This window comes from Brachycentrus maculatus, unplaced genomic scaffold (assembly GCF_059751285.1).
Source record: "Brachycentrus maculatus isolate JH-2025_06_01 unplaced genomic scaffold, ASM5975128v1 h1tg000349l, whole genome shotgun sequence".
Lineage (NCBI taxonomy): Eukaryota > Metazoa > Arthropoda > Insecta > Trichoptera > Brachycentridae > Brachycentrus > Brachycentrus maculatus.
The window spans coordinates 1312564-1337580 of record NW_028281098.1 but is presented as its reverse complement, the minus strand read 5'-3'; the positions used below and the strand labels follow the sequence as shown (position 1 = coordinate 1337580).

At 34.1% G+C, this 25017-nt stretch overlaps 2 protein-coding genes across 3 annotated transcripts in view; both read left to right on the top strand.

Annotated features, from left to right (window-relative positions):
• Positions 1-25017, top strand: part of LOC148303787 (PHAF1 protein CG7083) — a 122481-nt gene that overhangs the window by 88492 nt on the left and 8972 nt on the right. The gene's annotated exons all lie outside the window — the stretch shown is intronic.
• eya (eya transcriptional coactivator and phosphatase 2) overlaps positions 15199-25017 on the top strand; it is a 72056-nt gene continuing 62237 nt past the window's right edge. Inside the window, exon 1 of one of the 2 annotated variants that reach the window (XM_088269455.1) lies at positions 15199-15743. The gene's annotated coding sequence lies outside the window, so the exon portion shown is untranslated. The remainder of the gene's footprint in view (positions 15744-25017) is intronic. The other variant, XM_088269453.1, reaches the window with a different exon arrangement.

The window sequence follows — 25017 nt, the reverse complement described above, 5'->3', positions numbered from 1 at the left end:
ATAGATAATAAATTAAACAAATTGGAAATGTGTGCTTTTAAGTTTTTTTTCTTTGCCATATATGGAGATCCTAACCAAAACGTCACATTTCCATTATAAATGATTTAAAGTAATCAGGAATTCTAGCTTGTAAAATTGTTACGTTTTGATGCGATTTAATGCTTTCATATTGGTTTAACACAGGATTGGTCTCGTATTGTCGCAACTTTGATCAATATTTCGATAGAATACAGTAAACATATTTAAAGGATTTTTTGTGCAATATTGGAAATGTCCGCCTCCGTAGTGTAATGGTCAGCACGCTCGGCTACCGTTCTGGAGGTCCCGGGTTCGATTCCCAAGGGGGGTAAAATAAATATAAGTGATTTTTTCACTGTCATATTTATTCAATATTACCCTGGACTGGTACCTGAAGCGGAGGGCTGATCACCTTTCCTTCATGTGTAAACGATCAAGATAACACTGCGTTTATTTGACGCAGTGCCCTATGCACCATTGGGGTGCGGATAAGGGTTTTATTATTATTATTATAAACATATTTAAATGATTTTTTGTGCAATATTGGAAATGTAACTTTTTGGTGGGGACTTCCACATTTGATCAGGCTGAAGCACAGAACGCGTGGCCGGGTACAGCTAATTTTTATTTTATTTTATAAAATGTTTTACGATCGATAAAATTAAGAAAGGTGTGTTGAGATTGTTTGGACATGTAGAACGAATGAGTGAGGAAATAACGGTAAAACAAATTTATGAGGCGAGTGTAATTGGAAAAAGGAGCAGAGGAAGACCGAGAAAAACTTGGCACTATCAGGTATGCCAAATACTTGAAAGCGGTCAGGTTAGGAGTCGAAACAATCGGCGGGTGTGTATGAAGAGATGCATGAACGTGGAAGAGGCGAGGAATGTTTGCAAAGACAGAGCGGTGTGGCGTTCTATTCTCTCTGCCCACCCCTGCGGAGAAGCGGCGTGATGGTTAGTTATTTAGTTAGTTAAGTTTTATTGAAAATATTTATAAAGAATGCGACTCCAGTAGGTATGTAGTGTAAATGGATACAAACACAGATTGATATTGCCCGTGTAATAATGTAGTTAACACGGAATAGAAGGGCAAGATGGTGTGATATGATAGGCTGTTAGAATGCCATGAGGGGGACGTGTAATGCACGTGTAATGCAATCAGATACATATCTACATATCGGTACTAAACTGTATCGCGTGTAGCACATAAAGTTGTTAACGTGTGTAATGGGTTTCCGAAACTATTAAAAATTAGGAACTTAATAAATACCTAGGTACAACAAAAAATAAAGCGAATTGTTTTTATTTGGCCATTGGAGAATTGGATAATTAATATATTAACTGTATGGAGTTTCCTTATTTTTATAAAATACCCCTCAGGAGCGAACCTGTTAACGAACCCTTTAGTTAAATTATGAAGACTAACATACAAACGAACCAATATATAAGGGGACATTTCTAGGGTAACTTATGACAAAAATCTAAAATATTTTCTTGAACGTTTTTCACAGATACTTTGTGGCACTTTATGAACTTTATAAAATTAAACAACTTTGTTTTAACCACTTTTTTTATTATAAGTACAATTTAACCTACCGGTTTCAACAATAACCTTGTCATCATCAGGGTTTATTTAATTCTAAAACATTTAAAACATTATAATACTAATAATTTATTACATTCCCTTACCAAAAAATAATTAATTACAAGTATTTTAATGTTTTTAATGTTTTAAAATTTGATAAACCCTGATGATGACAAGGTTCTAGTCAAAACCGGTAGGTTAAAGTGAACTTATAAAAAAAAAGTGGTTAAAACAAAAATATTAATACTATCCTGAGGTTTGACCTAAAATATGCTTAATTCACATGTATTTTGTATTTTTGCATATTAAGATTCTCTTATTGACGTGCTTGCATAACAATGATTTAAAAATATTTAGTAACGTTTGATGTTATTAATGTAATATAATTTATAAGCATCCAGATCTTTTACATTTTTTGTAGTTTTGAAAAAAAATATATTTATTTAATTCATTTTATTAATTCATTTATTATCAGACACTGGCGGAACAAGTTAAATAAATACTTCACAAATATCTCCACTGGTGGCGCCACACTCAGCCAGACTTCCACATCGAGACCACTTACCTACTGTGGAAGGTAATCGAGACCATTTATACATATATGCATATATACAAGTTTAAAAAATAAATGCAATATAAATGTTAAATAATGGGCAGAATGGTGAACGTTACACAAGTGTATAAAGTGATCGATTAAGCCAGAATATTCCAGGTCGCACGCCTTGGGATGCTAAGACTTCCATCTTCATTCATATAAAAAAGAACGAAAGATGGCTCATATCGCTCACTTCTTTCAACAACGTCATATATCTAAAATCGTCAATTTTCAGTTGTGCATGTTTTCGGAATGCGCAGAAAATGTACTATATCCTAGCAAAAGCGGCATATTTTTAACCTAATATTTACCCGCTACAGGGCAGAAAGTGTTGTTTTTGCATTTTGAAGAAAAGGCATTGTTTAATTATTTTTTTAAATATAAGTACTAAATATTTTTCAAATGGAGAAAAAATATTCAGGTTTTATCTAAAAAGATCTGTTGCATAGTTAAAAGTTCAATAAGTGGCTTGATATTTATTTTCAATACATTTCATTATATTTTTAAACTTTACAACGATCACCTAAAAAATCAAGTTTTTTTTTATATATGACCTACAATATAAAGTGCATATTACCAAACTACCCGAGGTAGGTACTGCCAAATAACCAACATTTATCCTACTTATTTTATGACAAAAAGAGACCATCCCAACTTTCTCACATCTACGTCTACAGGGAGTACCTACCTACTTCTATGACTATCAGCCAATCTGCTACAATTCGAGAGATTTTCTATGTATAGGTAGGTACGTGAATAGATTCCTTTATTTAGAATTTATGTGAAATTTCCTCTCACCACCCCCTACGCCTTTCTTCACGGCTTCGGCCAATTTAATTTTTATTGCGTATTGAAACTAGACACCTCCTCGGGTGTCATGTCTCCCCGGTATGTTCACAAATTACTCCACCGATTCGGTACTAAAATATATATGATGACGTGATCTTCATGAGGTATTTGGATACAAATCGATTTCTGTCCAAAGATGATATTTCTATCTCGACTTTGGTGGTCCGCGATCTACCATATATTTATAATATACTTACCTACCTGTAATTAATAACAGGTGATAAAATACAAATACAATTTATTTTATGCCTTTTGTTATAAAATTTTGGTTGTATGGAAAAACTGTTTTTTTTGTATATTAAAAGCACTATTAACTTTGTGGTATGGTAATATAACACTCTTCTTATCATTCATCGTTCACTTTGTGTAATACCACATAAAAATATTTTTTTACTTTTTAAGTGGTATTACACAAAGTGAACGATGAATGATAAGGAGAGTGCTGTTAAAAATCTAACCATCACGCCGCTTCCCCGCAGGGGTAGGCAGAGATAGTAGAACGCCACACCAATCTGTCTTCGTGATCAATCTTCGCCTCACGTTCATGCATCTCCTCATAATTATTATTATATCCTCATCTCCGCCGATTATTCTATACATGAATATAATTTTTTCTTATATATGAAATTTCAACAAAATTTTTTCGAGCGTGCTTTTGCTGTTGCGGGCCGATGGCGTGGAATGCTCTTCCATCGGTAGTTAGAAATAGTAAAAGTGAGATAATCATTAAAAAAACCTGAAAACTCATTTATTTTATTTTATTTGGGATTTTTACAGCCAAAACAATATATTATACAACATTAATTAACAAAACTATGGCCAATTAAAAAAATCCTCCGATAATGCTATTCTTATGAAAGTTATGTTGGTTGGGGTGAGTGTGTGTGTGTGTGTGTGTGTGTGTGTGTGTGTGTGTGAATAAATATTTGCTAAATCATTTCCACCATCTCCTTTTGTCCAATTTACTCACAGTGAAACACCCTTGAGGAAGTAGGTATTTTATGAAAATGGCGCTATACGAGTAAAAGTTATTCAAATTTAATATTATTAATAGAAAGATAATCTACCCTCCGTGTTCATGATATTCAAATTTACATCACCTTATTGAGGACGCCACAGGTGCTCCAATTGTCCCCCATAAATAAGATCCTTTGTAAAATGAATACTAACAATTAAGTCCACTTTAGATAAGCCATAATATAATCGGAAACAGGCTCAGGATGTGGAAAAGGTAATTTATCGACTAAGCGCACAATTTTTTAAGCATCTTCTATTGGAATACCTTTGGACTAAGTGGTCGGAAAATAATCTAAGGGTAAACATATTTACATGTTAAATCACAACATAATTTTCATTTAACCCAGATAACATTTGACTTAATTCATTTTTTTTCTTAAAACATTTTTTTGTACTGAAAAAATGTGTTTTTCTTCGAAATTAATTTATATGTATACGGTTGTGAAAAGAAAAGAGTTTATGAAAGGTACGGAGTTAGAAAAGAATGATAGGTATATATTTTTTTTATACGAATTCCGAAAAAAAGTCAATAATATATATTTGTATAAAAAAAAACTAACTAACCATCACGCCGCTTCCCCGCAGGGGTAGGCAGAGAGAATAGAGCGCCACACCACTCTGTACTTGCAAATATTCTTCGCCTCTTCCACGTTCATGCATCTCCTCATACATACCCGCCGATTGTTACGACTATATATATATATATATATATATATATATATATATATATATATATATATATATATATATATATATATATATATATTATATATATAAATATGTATGTATGTATATATATATATATATATATATATATATATATATATATATATATATATATATATATATATATATATATATTGTAAATAAATGTACGATGACTGGCTTATAGCGGTGCCGCACGCTTACTGAATTAGATGTAATTGCAAACAACCGAATACTCCCCTTAACTAGCACCACACTAGTTCTTATATCTACGTACGTTCAGGGGACTCTCCGACTGTAATTAATATAATTAACAATCGAAATATGTATTATCATGGAAGTCCCAAAGATGGCAGGGTATGTTTGACCTGCGATAAATCCTATTTGTCGCGTCGCGTCGTATCGTGGACGAAGTGGAAACAAGCACTAAGTGCCGTGTATTGCTGTATTCATGCTTAGTGCTTATACAGCCATTAAAAGTAATGCCACACGGAATACTGCGCCACCTATAGAAGGTAGGTGCAGTGTGTGGTGTAACAGTGTGTGTTGCACTAACGGTAAGGTGGGCAGAAAATAATATATTAACTCAATCCTAACCCGACAACCGAATTTAACATTTTCATTATTGAAAATACTTATAGCTCTAAAGAAAGAAAGATGTGTTGAGATGGTTTGGGCATGTGAATCAAATGAGTGAAGAAAGGATAGTAAAAAAATTGTTAGGAGAATGTGGTTGGTTATAGAAGCAAAAAGGCAGAAAAAAAAACTTGGCATGATCAAATATCATTTACAACATTTTGAGTGTGTCCAAATACTTGTTCACAAAATCTGGATTATCTCCAATTACAGGAGTTATTTTCATATTATTTTTTAAAAAATAATATGAAAATAACTCCTGTAATTGGAGATAATCCAGATTTTGTGAACAAGTATTTGGACACACTCAAAATGTTGTAAATAAATTATCTGGTCAAATTATAAGCTTAATAATAAAAATGAAAATGGTATTTTCTGGCGTTTCTCATGTGTGTGATTATAATCCAGGATTCGGATCTCACATACTAATATAAGAGTTTCTGCTTAATAAAAAAGCTTCTTTACATCTCACCAATAGATGTCTCTAGTGAAGTTCTAGTGATTCAAGAACAAAGTTTCTAAATTGGTTCATATATATAGAACTTCCAAGAATTTGAGTAGTGTGGTTGTCAATAATGGGTAGAATTGGTGAATGTTACACGTGTGTAAAGTGATCACTTAAACCAGCCTACGACGGTCGTAAGCCCCGTAAATGCCCAAACTTCCATATTCTACTTCATCTTTGATGAGATGTCAAAAAATAATATCAAATATCATATCTCAAATACTTGAAAGTGGTCAGGTCAGGAGTTGGAATAATCTACGTGTATGTACGAGGAGATGCGTGAATGCGGAAGAGACGATGATTGTGAAGGAGAAGATCAGATATGAATTCGGGACTGCATATCCGTATTTGTATTAGCTTGTGTACGAGTCTGTTGAAGTTTGGACTTACCACGTATAATTACTACGTATTGAATGAATAAACAAGGACCATCTGGAAAGAAATCCAAATCACAAATCTCTGTATAATTCCTCATTCATAACTAATATCTTTATATTTCGTAAAATAGATACAATGGAACCTTGGAAATCATAAATCCCGCGAAATTGTAATAAGATTTAAAAGAAAAACATTTGTAGGAAAACGTTTAAAATCAGTAGTTAGAAGAACACATTCATAATTTCATGAAATTATTATTTACAACCTAATTTTATTTAAAAATCATTGAAAAGTCAGTAAAGTATACAGTACTGCAGTGTTCCGCAAACTTTTTCTGTTCAAGGTACCTACACCTGCCAAATTAAGAAATTTCAGAGGTACAAACCAAAAAATAAAAAAAAGGTTTTTAAATATTGATCGATTATCAAAATAAAAATAATGCGCTAACATATTTAACATATGATGTTTAATGCGAAATGTGAGCCGCTAAACTGAGCGCAGGCTATCAAAATTTGGAACAATTGTGTTATCTTCACAAAACTAGACGTTTTTTCTAAAACTAATCACCACGGTACACCCGTGTGCCGCGGCACACACGCGGCGGAACAACGCAGTACTGTACCTGCATTGCTGTATGTTAGATTGAAATGGTAAATGTAAAATGTAAAAAGTACCTAAAAGACGTACAACATAAACTGAAGTGTAAAATACTATGTATGTATGTACTGTTTTACAAATTTTTCGGCTAATCCGAACTCTTTCAAATCCGAACAGGCTACAGCCCCAATTAGTTCGGATTTCCGGGGTTCTACTGTCCTTCTATTTTAACATAAAAATGTAAAATACGATGTTGTTGATTTCCATAACAGTTCCATAACACCGTGTAGATAGTTGCTCGAGACGGAGTGCAGGTTTATGGGACACCCCCGACAATTTATTTGAATACAACATTTAAAACAAAAGAGGTGGTTTGTTAACAATATAAACAAGTTTATTGAGCTCCGACTCGCTGCTCGGCGAAGTACCTACTCTGTGCTCCTTCCTCCTATCTCCGTGTGTTGCACTGTGAATACCACTCTCACCTAACCATAACTTCAAACGTAAGGAACAATTTTCTTAAAATCTGTTCCATCAGATTAAGTTTAATTAGAGGTTAGGTTAGGTACGTTTTAGGGTTACCTTTTTCTTCTTCTGTGTGTGTCATGTCAGGTCCCCCGTAGTCTACTATCACTTGAGAGTAATTGTGGAGATCCTCACCAAAAAGTTAAATTTCCAATATTGCGCAAAAATCCTTTAAATGCAAACCGGTTCTATTTACTGTATTCTATCGAAATCTTAATTAAATTTGCTACAAAACGTGACCAATCCTGTGTTAAACCAATATGAAATTATGAAATTGCACCAAAAAGTAACAATTTTACAAGCTAGAATTCCTGATTAAAATCATTTATAATGGAAATGTAACGTTTTGATGAGGACATCCACAATTGTCTTTGTCTTGGGCAGCTAAACAGGCTAAACCTCGACGCTCTTGATCCCCGTCCAATCTCGTATATTCCGGAGCCAGGAGATCAGCCTCCTGCCCACACCTCGTGGACCCTCCACTAGGTGCAATAGCTCGTACTTGTCTCCTCTCAGCACATGCCCCAGATAGGACACCTGCCGGACCTTGATATCAGTCAGCAACTGTCTCCTGCTCTTGCTCTTTCGAGCACGTTTGCGTTGCTGACCATTTCGGTCCATGGAATGCGTGAAATTCTGCGATGTAACCACGTTTGGAATGTCTCTAATCGTGGACCCTCAAGATGACCATAATGGTGATCTTGAGGGTCCACGATTCAACTCCGTATAGCAGTACTGACCAAACGCCTAAACACCTAACCAATATTTCCCAAAAAGTCGGATTGAGGCTATCGTTACAAAATATATCTTACTAAAATTGTACGAGCGGTCTCTTTAATGCCCTCCCACTTGAACAGTGGTGCTTTGGCAAGGCGCCTTTAATATTGAGGGCTCGATGGCATGTAATGCCATTCCACCAGCGAGCTCTTTGCATTTCGAAACTCTAAATGTGAGATGATCCATAGATCCATTTGTTTTCAAAATCATTTTCATATTATTTCCCTAAATTCAACCACAGATTTTCACAGCACTCTTCAAATACATAACATGTTGAGAAAATAACCCTGTACAAATATTATACCTGGGAAGGTAGGTGTTTAAAATATGATCTTACAAATAATACAATATTTTATAGAATATCTTGTTCCCCTTCTGTAAAATTCAAAAATCGATACTAATTACAAAGATAATTTAAAATAATTTAAATATATAGGTAGATACTGCAGAAAATATCGATAAATTAAAATAAACTAATTGAACATTCACTAATATCGCTCACTCCTTTCAACAACGTCATGTATCAAAAAACTAGATTTTTCAGGAGATCATTTTAAAGTTTAAAAATGTAATAATATGATATGATATTTTAATCAAGCCACTTATTGAATTTTTTCCGTGCAACAGATCTTTTTAGGTAAAATCTGAATGTTTTTTCTCCATTTGAAAAATATTTAGTAATAATTAAACAATACCTTTTCTTCAAAATGCAAAAACAACACTTTCTGCCCTGTAGCGGGTAAATATTAAGATAAAAATATGCCGCTTTTGCTGGGATGTAGTACATTTTCTGGGCATTCCGAAAACATGCACAACTGAAAATTGACGATTTTTGATATATGACGTTGTTGAAAGGAGTGAGCGATATCAGGAAAGCAGAAAGCAGAGAGCATGAGACCTGTTATCCGAACATACTAATATGTACAACAGCCCAAGTTTGTCTCTCTCGGAACCATCACTAACCATCATCCCTTCCCACTCCCTGGTGACGTCATACCCGATATACCTCTCCCGACCAATGGGAGAGCAGACAGCCCGACACTAATAACTTACCGAAGGTAGAATAGTGTCTCTCGTGACGTCCTCTTTTATCCCAAACTCTTCTGAACCCCTGATACAAAGAGTAGGGATTGTAATAAAATAATATTGTTTTAATACAATTTAGATATTTTTTAATTTGAAAAAATATATATTTATGTGAAAGCCGTAAACATTATTAAATCCATAATTAAATAGATTATTTTAGAATAATAATTTGGGTACATAATCTATTTATTTAAAGCATAAAAAGTGTATTTTGTCAATTGTTTCGGCATTCACTTTGCGGTTAGACTTGATGAAATAGTAAAAGAAAACATTTGTTTTTTACCACTTGAACTATATTTATTTTAACGACTAGTTTCGGAAGCTACAGATGCTTCCATCTTCGGGTCTAAATATTAACTTGTTTATTGTCATTAAAATAAATACTTATAACTAAAGTGGTAAAAAAGTGTTTTCATTTACAATTTAAACAAAAGTGTATGAGAAGATGCATGAATGTGGAATAGGTGAAGATTGTTTGCAAAGACAGATTGGTGTGGCGTTCTATTCTCCTTGTCTACCCTTGAGGGAAGCAGCGTGGTGGTTAGTTAGATGGTAATAAAATTAAGAAAATCTCATTTGTGTATGTCATTTTTTGTCAATATTTTCGTGATATCTCTGCATAAGTATATGAAGAAGCGCACTCAGACGAGAATATGCAAATCTTGGTATTTATAGGGCCTACGACCTGGCATTGGTTGTTGGCTGGTTTAAGCGATCGCTATACACATTGTGTAACATTCATTATTTTATTCTACATCCATTTATGTTGATATATCAATTAAATCTCGATAAAAAAAAACTAATCTTGTACGTACCTACGCACAGTGGGGTATATTGGCGATCTGGGCGGCCAATATTATTTTTCGTTCTAAATCGATTCCAAATATGCCTTTTGACTAATTCATTGTATTATATGGAGATATTTTTTACTTATCAGTAAAAAAAAAAAAAATTTAATAAATGCAAATCGTAGTAAATAATTTAAAAAAATATTAGTCCGAGAAAGATGGCCATGGTTCCTCGTCCGGACACAGTTCTTCTTCCGCTTTTAATATAAGCGATTTCTTCATTTGTTATTTTTTTGTTTCCTTTATAAATCGTATTCTTATTGGACGACAATAACGTGGTGAAGAAGGAATTGGGTTTTGCCAAATAACCTTATTATTCAAGGAACAAATAAGTTGTAGGGGCACAAACGAACTCTGAAATATGTTTGCATCGGAGTCTGCATCATTTAAAAACGTTTGTTTATATTGAGCTTGTTGTGCTCCATCACAACCCCACTTGCACATTAAAACTAATGTTTCTCTTTCTTTTTTATTTAAATTTTGTAAACATTCTTCTAAATGTGTCAATAGTCGCGTGGTAGTGTGATCCATTAAACTCTGTAGATTTACTTCGGCACAAGTTTCAGTTACTCTGTAAGCTTTCTTAGCAGGGTAACACTCGAGTTTTGCTTTTTGTAAGATACTGTAACAAGGGTATAGTTTTTTATGAGAACTCCTTACTATTTCATATTGCCTTCTCGAAAGATCGGCTTCAACAAAAATAGATAAAGCCTGTGATGGAGTCAATTGCGTTATCCGGGTATTTTTTTGCTGGCAACGAGAATACGCTTTCTTATATTTGGTAGCACGCTTAGGTGTACAGATAATTTCTTTCAACACCAAAGAAGCATCTCTCATCCCGCTTTCTCCTAACTTTGACCGAGTAGCATGGGTGAGCACATCTAATTCAATATGTTTGCGCAAATCTTCAGTTTTCCTTCTTTTGCTTCTCTGACTTGATTCACCAAACGACTTTGATGGTCGTCCTGATCGATTCATTACCCAAGGAATTGTAAAAGTTCCGTCAAGCCAATTTTCATTTTTTATCAAGAATGTTTCCTCCTTTCTGAGTGCATTAGTCTATCTTCGTTTCATTTCAGACTTGAAATGCGAAAAATCGTTTTTAATTTTCATTGCACACTCGTCAGAAAAATTATCTAATTGTAAAAGGTACTTTTGCAAGCATTCTAATTTTTCATTAATTTTATTAGCATTTTGTTGCTGCATGATAATAAACAACTGTTTTCTTGTCATTATTCTAACATCTACTGGTCCTTAAATAAAAATGTAACAATTTAAAGATAAAAAACTGTACGTAGTTCAGTTTTCATTATTGTGCTGACTCATTTTAAAAGAGCGATTTCTTGCAAAAGAGCAAAATTCTGCAAAAAAAATTTCAATTTATATAAAGAAAGAGGGCTAAGCTATTTGATACAATCAAAATTATAGCCGGATAACACTCGGAAGCACAACTAAATATCCTTTATTTAAAAAAAAAATGAAGGAAAAATCCATTTAAAGGCACTTATTTAAATTAGTTTTTTTTAGTAAATATGTTAGCTATTGCAACTTAAATCTATGTACAATACACTATCTTACCTGCTTGATCACAATCCATTATTAAATTGTATACGTGTAATACAAAAAAATAATAATAATCACTGAAATGTTTGCGTACTAAACGAACAGCGAAAGAGAAACACGTGCACTCACAATAACAACAACTTTGCGACTGACCATTAGACACGTGAGATGTGCGTGGGGGGGATACAATTATTGCATGTCATCAACAAAATACTCTATTTCATGTTGATATATTTTTCATACACCTGCGACAATGTTTTTAAAAGTGACTTTTGGCCGCCCAGATCGCTAATATACCCCACTGTGCTACGGTAAGTAGAACGAGAAATTTGTGAACAAAGTTTTGAATACTCTAAAAATATTGAGAATTGAGAATATTGTTTTCTAGTAAATATTAATTTTTGTAGAAAATTTTAAATCTCTTGAACATGAAATGTTAGCTCGTAGAATTGTTATAAGTTTCCAGTAAGAATCTACTTATGTAGAAAACGTATTAAATAAATTATAAAGATTATTTTATAATATTTTCTATATACCGTATCAACGTACGATACTAAATTAACGACAATACTAAATATCAAATAAACGGATGAATATGTAAGCCTACTTTATACGTGGCAGTTTTTACATATGATCTTTGCCTCTTCCTCATATTTTTTTGAATTACCTAACGTCCAAGTGACTCTGAAATCTAGTTACGGCTTATGCAACACCGCTTATCATGACCCTACATAGGCTTCAACTTTTTAAGTTTCACAGCCTATGCCTACTCGTGAGTGGATTTACTCTTTATGTAAGTTACTATAACTTCATGTAATTCATGAGTGAAATTTCTAGGCAAAAACATACTTACAAAACTTCTGACCTGACCGCTTTCAAATATTAGAAATACTTGATCAAGCCAAGTTTTCCTTGGCCTTCCTGTGTTTCTAATACGAATCACAATCGAGTCATAATTTTGTTTTACTGTTCTTTCATCGCTTATTCCATTCACATGCCCAAACCATCTCAGCGCATCTATCAATTTTATCGATATATAAAGATTTGGAAGCTACATAGTAGTACCTAATAATTACCCCAAGATGTGAAGACATCTCCTGCGCTCCTGGTTCTTAGAGTGAAGATCAAAAATACATGAAGGAGGAATATTATGCAGGAAATAAGAAAACTCTCGGGGTTGCATACCCATGCTTATACTCAGTGGCGTGCACAGATAATTAATTAGGGTAGGTAGTAGATGTAGGTAGTAAGGTAAGCTGGTAGTACTTAGTAAGGTAGGGTAGGTATTGGTTGCGTTTTTATATGACACGCCGGTAAGTTAGGATAAGCACTGCTATTCTGCCTATACGCAAGGCGCGCCCCTGATAGATAAAAGGATTTGAATAATACTTGAAGGAGAAATATTACGCAGGAGAAAAGAGTACACACGGGGTTGCATACCTACCCATATTTATGGTCATACTTCCTAAATCCTAAATAGAAAACACCCTTTGAGAAAATTTTACAAAAAAATGTCAAGCGATCAAAATATTGACAAGTTTGTATTCTCAATGTTATTAATATTAAAAGCCGACCGGGACGTGAAAAGCGGCCAATTCCAGCCAATCCCGGCTAATCCAGGTCAATCCCGGTCAATCCCGGCCAAACCGAGACGAACAATAAGACTAATTTAACTTTTGGTAATGAAAATACAAAATAAACACTATCCTGAAAAAATCTATGAAATCCCATATCACTTGGTTGATAACATTTATACACCTATACTATGGCGATTCTACATCATATTACACATACAAACACACACATTCAGAAGGCTACATTTTGTCAGTCAAGTTGAAGTAGTTGCAGCTCTATATACTAAAAGTCCGAAAAAATATATGTTTAATTATAAGTGCAGAGTTTCGGTTATGTTCGCAGCTGGTCGCGTGAACTCTTTACATGTACTATCATCATGGAGTTTCTGGAAGTGCATACGGAAGTCAACAAATGGGATCATTCGAGCTTCAGTATGGTGGATACAGTCCTCATGTGCTGAGTCCTGATTGGCTCACACTAGATTATCCCTACTGTTCCCAACACAGGTTAAAATAAAACACGTTTTTTTAGTTGGATGAAAGAAAAATCCTCATAATGATCTATAAACCTTGTACATAATAAGCAAGGTAAATAATACATGCATCTACCATCTAAAATATAGTCCTCATATGCTTTTTACCTAGTGGATACACTTAGACAAATATCTCTCTTGGTAAAATTATTTTGAATTTAATTTTTACTCAAATGTTTCATGTATTCATAATCTTACTTTATATTCAAATTATCATCTTCTTCAGACCCTCATTGACACTGCATCATATAAACGCAGTGTTATCTTGATCATTAACACATGAAGGAAATTTGATCAGCCCCCCGCTTCAGGAATGAATTTATGAATTCAATTAATTACCCATTTATATTTTTGAATTTTATGAACATTTACGAGTTTGTACATATCTGCACAATGTGGCGAAATCTGTAAAGAAACGAGGATGGTATGAAGGATTAACCCGTAATATTAACATTACCGTCATTACACTACAATGGGTAGTGTCACATAAGTATGCGTTTAGCCTCGACCGCTTATTTTACCGTTTCAGCGGAGCTTGCGAACCCTGTTTTAGGAAGTATTTTGCAGTGAATCGGGGAAATGAAATGAGTAAGAATATTATTTCAAAAATTTTCCGGCATTGTTTCCAACTTATCAATACCGCGCATAGGTACTCGCAATGATGCGATTTATTCCCATCATAGCAAAATATTATTTTTCGTTTGGGATACCATATTTCCAATTGAAAATAATGAATGAAAACATTAATTTATCTTAATTTATAAACGCATTTTACCTTCAATTACACGAAAACAAGGTGATCAGTAATGTACTAAAGGTGCTGGTACAGAATGACGTATTATTTTAATATTCAAGCAATAAACAACACAATGAAATCATCTGAATCCGTTGCTATTTGACATAAAAACAAAATATATTTTATTTCTGAGGAAGAAAATCGGATTTAAAATATACTTTAGGATACTCATTGCGTTGTCTTTTCATTATAATAAAAATAATAATTTATTGTAAATAAGTAACTAGCCGAATTTATGTTATACCCTTTTTAATTTCAATAATTAAAAAAGTGGTATCGTAGTTCTTTCTGCAACAAAGGACCCAAATTTACAGATGTGGTGGAAGTTCGACAGGCGTATCCTTTTCATAAGTGCGACAAGGACACCGCTATACAAATCAGGCTGGCGTCTCCTTTACTCATTCATATTGTTGAATCCGCCGTTGAAAACCGGCGGCGAACAATATAATGGTAACGAGTCAAAAAAACAGAATGTTTGTATGAGAATGGTTTGAAGTTAGGTAGGAGATGAGCTTTGTTTTCTACTAGGGAGGTAGGTGCTGTTTGCGTGTTTTTTTGTGTGAAGATACGCCAATGGATCCGCCATGGGTCGAAGAAGTTTTAAATTTCAGTTGAACGGAGTGAGGGGTGACGCGAGCAGTACACTGGAGTGTATTTGAGCCCAAAACCCGAACTAAACGTCTCTATTACGTCTGGGATCATATTCTGATATCAAACTCGCCCTAATTTGTAGACAAACTCCGAAATAAATCAATTTTACAGCTTTCCCGCGCATTCGCAACAAAACGTAACGTCGTCCTGTCAAACTCGACACATTTTCTAATTTCAAATATTTTTTTACATTGTTTCGGCGCGATTTTTTAGTGGCCAGTCGGATCGATTAAATCAAAGTACCTACCTAATTATTTAATACAAACTAAAATCGCTCAAATAAAGTGCAAATAATTAAGTGTACGTTTTAATTTTACTCGACATTTTACACCAATTTTAAATATCCTTCATTGTAATTTTAAAAAGTGCATATCGTACTATTTGTTCAAACATATTAATATGTACATAATTAATTAATTAAAAGTGATGTGCTGTTTTAAAAGTGAAAATAAAAAACAACTAAGTCACCTGTGTAGTGTGCATAGCGACATTGCGAAGCAGTGGTAAATTATTTTATTTTACTTTATTAATTTAATTTTTAAGTTTTTTTTAATACATAAATATTTTGATTGCTATAACAACCACTAACCAAAAAAATATTGAAAATTGCATAAATTATTGAGATAGATTATTTATTTTCAATAAGTACCTACCTTTTTTTATGAAAGTAGATATTAAATATAGACCCCACATATATATATTTTCTAAAACCACCTACATCGATATATGTAGTACCTAAAGTTTTATTCATCAGAAATAATTTTTTTTAAAACTAAAACTAATTAACCACCACGCCGCCTCTCCGCAGAGAGAATAGAACGCCACACCAATTGTCTATGCGCACATTTTTCGCCTCTTCCACATTCATACATCTCATACATATACGCTGATTATTCCGACTCCTGACGCAATCGGCGGGTATGTATGAGGAGATGCGCGAATGTGGAAGAGGCGAAGAATATTTGAAAAGACAGTGTGGTTTGGCGTTCTGTCCTCTCTGCCTACCCCTGCGGGGAGCGGCGCGACGGTTAGTTAGGTTCTTCAATTGATTTATATTAGAACTTAACAAGCGTTAAAAATTGGGCCCTATATATTGTATATAAATGTACTTGACAAAGCTCCCCTATTTTTATAAAATTATGTATGTAGCTGGAAATGGTAGATTAGGGTCATTAGTTATAAACATTTTGTTGTTCCGGCAGACTGATTTTGTCAACGACCGTCCACGTCCTTAAATAGGACCGCTTCCCTTATTTAAAAAAAATCTAAGTAGTTACTAAGATATGTACACAAGCCACACCTTTCTCAAGTGATGACCACTCTGCCAAATGTCACATAAGACTCAATCGTCAATGAAAATCAACATTATTTATCGATTTTAATTTATTTCATTAATTCTTTTTAATTTATATATTTATTATTAAAATAAAACATTGATTTTTAGAGTCTACTAAATTGTTTTTAATTGCTAAAAAACACATTAAAATGTTTGTTTCGCCTTGTTATGGCATTTTCAAACTAATATTATGAATAAGTTTGAAAATGCCATAACAAGGCGAAACAAATGTCACAAATTTTATTTTGATATATTTTTTACAATAAAATACAATTTAGTAGACTCTAAAAATCAGTGTTTGATTTTAACATTTAATATATACATTTTTAAAATTTTAAGCTTTTATTTAACAGAGACCTTTTTATTTGTATGCAAGATCCAACCTCGGATTACTTTAAATACTGGAAAACGCCTGAAAACCTGATTTTCAATTATTATGTAGCTTATACTCTGACCAGTTATTTTATACACAACATTTGACATGAAGTTATTTTACATTTTGTAAAATAACTCAAGTGAGAAACCCAGATTTGTGAACAAGTATTTAGACACACTCAAAATATTGTGTATATTTCTTGTATATTATTAGATTAAAACCAATATTTTTAGCTTTTCAACTTTATTTTTATTTGACCAGCGACCGGGTTTCGTCGTTACCGACATCATCAGACTGGTCGGTAACGACGAAACCCGGTCACTGGTCAAATAAAAATAAAGTGGAAAAGCTAAAAATATTGGTTTTAATCTAATAATATATTAAAATGCAATTCCATCACGAAGTGTCAGTGAATAATATAAATATATTTCTTGTGTTGCGGTAAATTCTCGATTTACGAACAAGTGCCGTTCATCGAGGTTCTTGTATCCATGTTTTCATCCATCACGCGTTAAAATCACTTTAAAATAATGCAGTGGAGTAGTTACGAGTTACGGTCTTATTCGTTCCACAAACTATATTATTCGTTTAATATAGTTGGTGGAACGTTTTAATTTATGTATTAATTGTTACATCAAACACAGATTTATTCAGTCTACTAAGTTGTATGTCTTTGTTAAAAAACACATCAAAATTAATATTGTGGCAATTGTTTCGCCTAATTATGGCATTTATAAACGAATGTCTATATTCTATTATTCCTATAAGAATCCATATAAATGGATGATTCATTAATAAAATCGTCTACAAAATAATTTAAATTCTTTGTATCACAATATAAAAAATATTCGTAGAACAGTGTTTCCTAACTAGTGGTACGCGTACCCCGAGCGGAATTCGTTCTGGTCACTTCAGTATATGAAGATCTCGAAGGTGTTGCGAGATATGGTAGAATTTGGATACCCCTGTGATGATGATCACGCTGCTGCATTGAAGACAGATTTTAGTTTGTCCGTTTGGTATTTAGGAAGTTTATTTTATTTTATTTGATCCGCCTCCGTAGTGTAATGGTCAGCACGCTCGGCTACCGTTCTGGAGGTCCCGGGTTCGATTCCCAGAGGGGTCAAATAAATACAAGTGATTTTATCACTCTAATATTTATTCCATATTACCCTGGACTGGTACCTGAAGTGGAGGGCTGATCACCTTTCCTTCATGTGTTCGATCAAGACAACACTGCGTTTGTATGATGCAGTGCCCTATGCACCATTGGGGTGCGGATAAGGGTTTAAATGAATGAATGAATTTTATTTTTAATTGTTGGGTAATATTTCCAAAATTAATCACGGTTACTGGATTGAATTCTACTTTTATTCACATACTTATATAAGATAATATGTGACGCGTTTCGTCTTATTAGGACATTATCAAACACTGTTTGTATCACGCGAGTGTTTGATAATGTCTTAATAAGACGAAACGCGTCACATATTATCATATATATATTTATAAATAAAGTAGAATTCAATCCAACAACCGTGTTTAATTTTGGATATTTTACCCAACCATTCAAAATGCAATTCTACCAACTGCCTGCAGTTACAATAAATATTTTATTTTATTTGAAAATTTAACAGAACAGTTAAATAAATTCATTTACGTTAACGAGTAACATAAAACAGGTATTTGTACCATTCCAGTTACAAAATTTCTTTTAATTTCAATCAATGATTAACTTTTTACATGTCAATCTAATATCACAGTACTTCAGTAGCAATACAGGCGCAGTACTGTGTGTCTTATTAACATTTCAATAATTTGTAATGAAAATTAGGTTATGTATAATGATTTTATTAATTGATTCGGCAGTCTCTTTGTGGTAAAATCTATCCATTTTTAATGCATTCCGGTGTTATACGGTGTTTGAAAATGATGCGGAATGCATCGAAACACGTGTCACAGTAGATTTTAAGAAATAGTGGTATTTACTAAGTAAAACATTAATTAAATATATACAATGATTTTATGTAATAACAAATGCGTTATTTAGTCTTTGCGTGTTTTTCAAATGTTTTTCTTCAAAATATTGTACAGATTTCCAGGGATTTCGGATCTCCGGGGTTCGGATTGCGGGGTTTTACTCCACTAGTGCACTAGGAGAAAATTGGCGTAGGTACTTACTTACTAAGTACCTACCGACGCTAAAGGTTACCGAGTGAGTAGGAACCTAACGTAGTTAGAAGCCAAAAATGGAGGTGCGCTGTTTGCCCACTAATTTATACATCCATGTCGTATTTTACCAACCGGCCTCGGCAAACACTAACCGCTATTTACACAATTAGTCGGCCGGTCATTAGTGGACCTAATCTCCGCCATCAGATTACGCCATTCGAATTATGTAAATTAACCCCCCGTTTCCTGTTAAACCGTAAACTGCGCGAGAATTAGTAAAAGCGTGTAATATTGATTGAAATTTACATAATTTGTGATATTTTTAAATGATAGGTATGTCCGTCCGCGGGGGGTCCCGAATAATTGGAATTATTGTACAAGTCAGATAAATAGATCCACACGCGATAAGAAGGTTGACATTTTCTTATGGGAGGTTGAGCATAATGTATTTTATCGTTTCGACAGATTTTTTTTTCAATTTGCCAATAAGCTAGTACAATATTAATTTTGATTTCTGAAGCAACTATTACGCATTTATTTGTTTTTTTTTTGCATTTATTTTTTTCTAATACACTATAAGTAGTACCTACAGATCGGTCATCATTTATCTTCAAAAAAAATATTTCGCTTGATTAAATAAATAATATTAAATAATTCAATTTAAAAAATATTTCGCTCGATAAAGCAATTATGTATAACAATAATAATAATTAGTTAGGATTTTTTATGTATCGCCATTTTCGTAAAATACTACCTCAAGGCGCTTCACCATGATTGTATTCAGAAAAAAGGTAAAACTGGAAATGATTTAGCAAACAAATGCGTTTATAATTAAAATGTAACCTTGTTTTAAAATCACTGTAATATTTATAGTGATTTAAAAAAAAGAGTAACATTTTAATTATAAAATGGAAAATCACAAAGTTGGTGCTTCAAATATAAATTATATAAATGCGTTTTAAGTTATTTTGTAAAGATCATATCACTCTCACCGTTTCTAACTACTGGTAGAAGAGCATTCCACGCCATCGGTCCCTCAACAGCAATGGCTGGCTTACCATATTTAGTGTTGTTTGCGAATTGGTAAGATTGCGGTAGGTAAAAATAACTCCTAAATGGAGAAAACCCAGATTTGTGAACAAGTATTTGGACACACGCAAAATGTTGTGAACATAAAAGAGATGGAACCAATATTCATTTTTGAGTTTGGCCGAAATCCTTCATGTTTCAGTCTCCATAACGTCTTTTCGAGGATAATTTAGCTTGATCGAAACTCTCAGAATGCTGGAGCAACCAGAAATACCGCTTTTGCGGCAACGCAGGAGTAAATGTCGGTTTCACGATAAAGTTGATGATGCTAGAGTTCTTCTTGTCGTTAATTACATAAGTTATCAATTGATTCAATCGGATTCTATTAAATGTGCGTCATCTTCTTTTTCTGTTTACTGTTAAATTATTTAACAGCATTTTTACGATAGAAAATTTGTAAATTATTTGAAATTTTATCTACGAAGTCAATAAAAATACGTGCGCGTATTCTGTGGACATGTTCAAAGTTTTCCTAACTAACCGACCAACGCGCCGCTCCCTCGTAGGGGTAGGCAGAGAGAATTGAACACCTTACCACTCTGTCTTTGCAAAGATTCTTCGCCTCTTCCATATTCATGCACCTCCTCGTACACACCGTTAACTATACGACTCCTGACCCGCCCGCTTTCAAGTTTTTGACACACCTGATCATGCCAAGTTTTGCTCGGAAGACCTCTGCTCCTCTTTCCACCTACATTCTCCTCATAAATTTGTTTTACCGTTCTTTCCTCACTCATTCGCTCCACATATCCAAATCATCTCACCACACCTTTCTTAATTTTATCGATAAAGCTTATATCAGGTTTAAATATTTCTATCTTTTCCTATTTCACCCTTGTAACATCTATCATACATAGTTTTGCCGCAAATTCTAAAAAAAATGCCGTTTCAATATGTACGATTAACATTTTAGCTAAGCGACCTTTCAGACTTTTGGCAGAAGGTTACACGAGAATTCCCAAAGCCTCGCCATGTCCTTACGAACCCGTTAAGTGTCCTTTTGCACGTTTAATGTCACTATTAACTTGCGGACATTATGAGCAAATGCGTTTTATTCGTTTTAATTTCTTTTATCCCCTCACATGGTACGAAATTTAACGCCAAGCTACTTTTGAACTTATCCAATTAATTCTGACTTTATATAATATGACATTTTTACATCTCAACATAGATGAAGAACAATATGGAAGTCTGCGTATTTACTAGGCTTATGTCCTGTCATAGGCTGGTTAAGTGATCACTTTACACACGTGTAACATTCACCACTCTACCCATGGTTGATAACATAACTTATAATTTTTTTGGAATTCTTACATGTCATTAATCTCATGACGCTGTACATGTGAGTTCGCTAGAGCCATCTATGTTGAATTTAAAAAGCTTTTATTTGAATGTATGCAAGATCCTAGCCGTTTTTTTTAAATTTATATAGTTCTTGTTATAAAACAAGCTAGGACACAAAATGCCGAACCCTCTTCTATTGGAACGGAAGATCTGCTGACGATAGTCAGCAGTCCGCCTTCTCCTGAGGAGTGCAAAGTGGTTTCCTCCCAGCAATGAGCAAGTGACGATAAGTTTCTGATTGGAACACAATAGTTTATCCCTCCTGTTCCCAACACATTAAAATAAAACATGTTTTTAGCTAGAAGAAACAAACATCCACTAATTGATCTGTAAACCTTGTACATAATAAGTAAGGTAAATAATAAATGCAACACCCAACTTAAAAAAATCCATTTCATCTTTTAAGCATCTACCATACGTTGTTTTATTGCACATTAGTCTGAGCGATCGCCTTTCACCTGCATTCTCCATTCAGTCTACTTTCATCCTTGTTTTGCCAACTCTATGCTTCGATTCTACGCATTAGGGTTGGTTGTGGACCTTGTGTGCTTTAACTATTGCTCCGGATACATGTATTTTTCGACATTCATTCAATTAATTATGCATTAAAATCACTGAATTCTTTCTTCTTAATCTTAATTAGTCTCCCATGTTAACTTTCCAATTACCGTGGCCCGCACTGTGGGGCGGCGGGGGGTCGCTACCGGCGTGCCGCAGGGCCCGAGGCTCGGCCCCCTGCCCGGGCCTCCGGCGCCCCGCCGCGCAACCCTGACGAGACCGGACCGTGTAATCGCACCCCTAATTGGACACTACCCCTGGTTACAGGCCTCAAGTGTTGGCAACTCACAGACGTACAAACCAAACCACACAGTCCGAGCTTCATTCTTCCTGGCGAGTAGGTGGGCTCATAGGAATGCCACGATAGTATGGTGGGGTTGAAATTGACCATAAAGGCAACACTGAAATTAATATTTTCACATTGTAGACACTTCTTTAGTTTATTTTAAGTAGCTGCTCAGCGGGGTGTGTAAATACAACGCTACCCTTTTATGATAGCGTAATAAAATTATTTATATTATCGTGTACCTGTATCAATTTGTTTTGTAAGGACGCTTATGTTATTTTATGCTGTTGTCTACCATAATTTGATTCTAGATTAAAATCAATATCCTTGTTTTTTGGACTTATTTCCGATATTTCTCAAAGCCACATTTTTACATATTCTGCTTGATTCGATCGTTGATTGCATGACGACATGGTGATCGGCAGTGATCTAGATTTTTGTATATAAATTTGATGTGATACGCATGTCTTTAGTTATTGAAATAACTCATTGGATGACGGACATTGTTATCAATTTTTCAATTATATTATTTCATTGAAAAAATACATAATTAGGAATGCGAATCTCAAATAAAACAACAATCATTTCATTAGATATCTCTAGTGCTTTCGTTTATATATTTATTAAATATTAATATTTTACAATCTGCTAGTAGTTTGAAGCATATAATTTATGAGAATTTTTGTGTCTGTTAATTTAATTCATTTTCTATATTTCAACTTATCATCAAGGATAATTTGATGAAGCTGGTTTAAAAATGAGAGTTTTAAAAACGATTAAACAACTCAGTTTTTATTTTATTTTATTATCTAAAATGAAAAATGATCCATTAAGTGTATGTATGGAAGTAAGCATTTAAAAATAACATTAATTTATTGTTACATATTTGATTTTGCGGGTCATTGGACCTATTCTCGTTGGAGTCTACTCCATACCAAATATACATGTACCTACCGTTTCTAGAATGCGTAATATTATTTGGTATTTTACATAACATTCAATCCTTTTATCCTCATCCTGATAATTACTCATAATACCACCTACTACGCACCATTCACATTCTATTGGTACCTGAAACACTTCCCTAAATTATACCTGCATTATTTATCTCGTATCTATCTTAATACGCATAAACCTGTAAAGGTTATTGCCGGCGGACAATGGCGGCTAATTTACGAGCGAGTCTTCACGCCATAAATACACAAATATAACAATGTCGGACAAAGTGAGACAAAACTCCCAGAACCTAATAGTACACGTTAGACAGGGCATAGCTGATCAGCAGAGGTGGGCGTTTAGTGTTGACTATTGCCCCGGCTCAGCGGAGGATGTAAACTCGCGACTTTATGACACTTCTGATAAAGTTTTGAAAGGCGAGGAACAAAAAACGTAAAATATGATGTTTTGATTTGGTGTCCCTGGACCAGATGGCCAATAAAACTCTTCCTTCATTGTTTTTTCTCCTCTGTAGTTTGGGAAATAGATTTATGTGTCAATATAAAACTGGGAGTCGACTCGGATCATTACTTTTATGGCTTTTGATCTGTTGTTCCACACTGGATCTTGTCTTTGTGAGATTTAGGTGGCATTGTTTAACGGTTTCGATGCGTTTTTGGACACTTTGATGGGTTTTATCGCCGGATTAATTTTACTTTCCACAAATCTGTGTTTTTATTTTATTACCATTTTTATCTATCCTCGACAATGCAGGTATATCTTTCCGTGATTCTCTACAAGCGTTTTTATTATGACTAAAATAATGTTAGAACACTTGTAGTTTATCTTGTTTCTCTAATTTCATTGTTTTAACTATGTTATGTTACTATGATACTATTGAAAAAATCTTAATATGGAGTGTCAAGTCATTTTGCCAAATTTATTGTAAAAAATGAGCTTCTCGTACACCTTACAATCATTAATTTTTTAGAATTGCAATAAAAATGCTATAGAAACTTTTAAATCGATTAGCTGCGAAGTAGAGATACGTTAATCCCAATTTATTCTTTGAATATGTCAAAACCAAGATAATTTAAATATTTTATATTTATAATATAAAATATATCCGATTCTTATATGATAAGAAAATCGTTCGTTAATTTAGATATGAAACGTTGACAGACATCTTTAGTAAAGCTGTATGTTATGGACCATCACGCCACGTTGTACATACGATGATATCTACATAGCATTTCTAAAGCGATTTCATCCGTTAAAGCCGGATTTTATCAGATCAAAATAGATAATAAACACGTCATGGCACATCCCTAAATAGCATCAAATCGGCAAACGTTATCTGCCATCAGTTTCCGCGCAATTATGTCATCTTTGGGAACTGCGAGATGATCTGCGAGTGCGCGTCGAGGGGTGACCTGGGCGGGGCCGCGATGGGCGGAGGTATCCGGCGCATTGTGCAGGCCATGGGCGGTGAATACAGATAGCGGGGTGTATAGAAACGGCGGGGTGAATAGAACCGACGAAATAGAGCAGCGCTCGGCGGATACGGGCCGATCACAATACACAAAAGAGCAACTGATTTGTTTGGGGAGAGTGACATGACGGTCTTGCACCCAGAAGCGCCTCGTCAATTATACCAACATTAAAATATAATCGTATTTT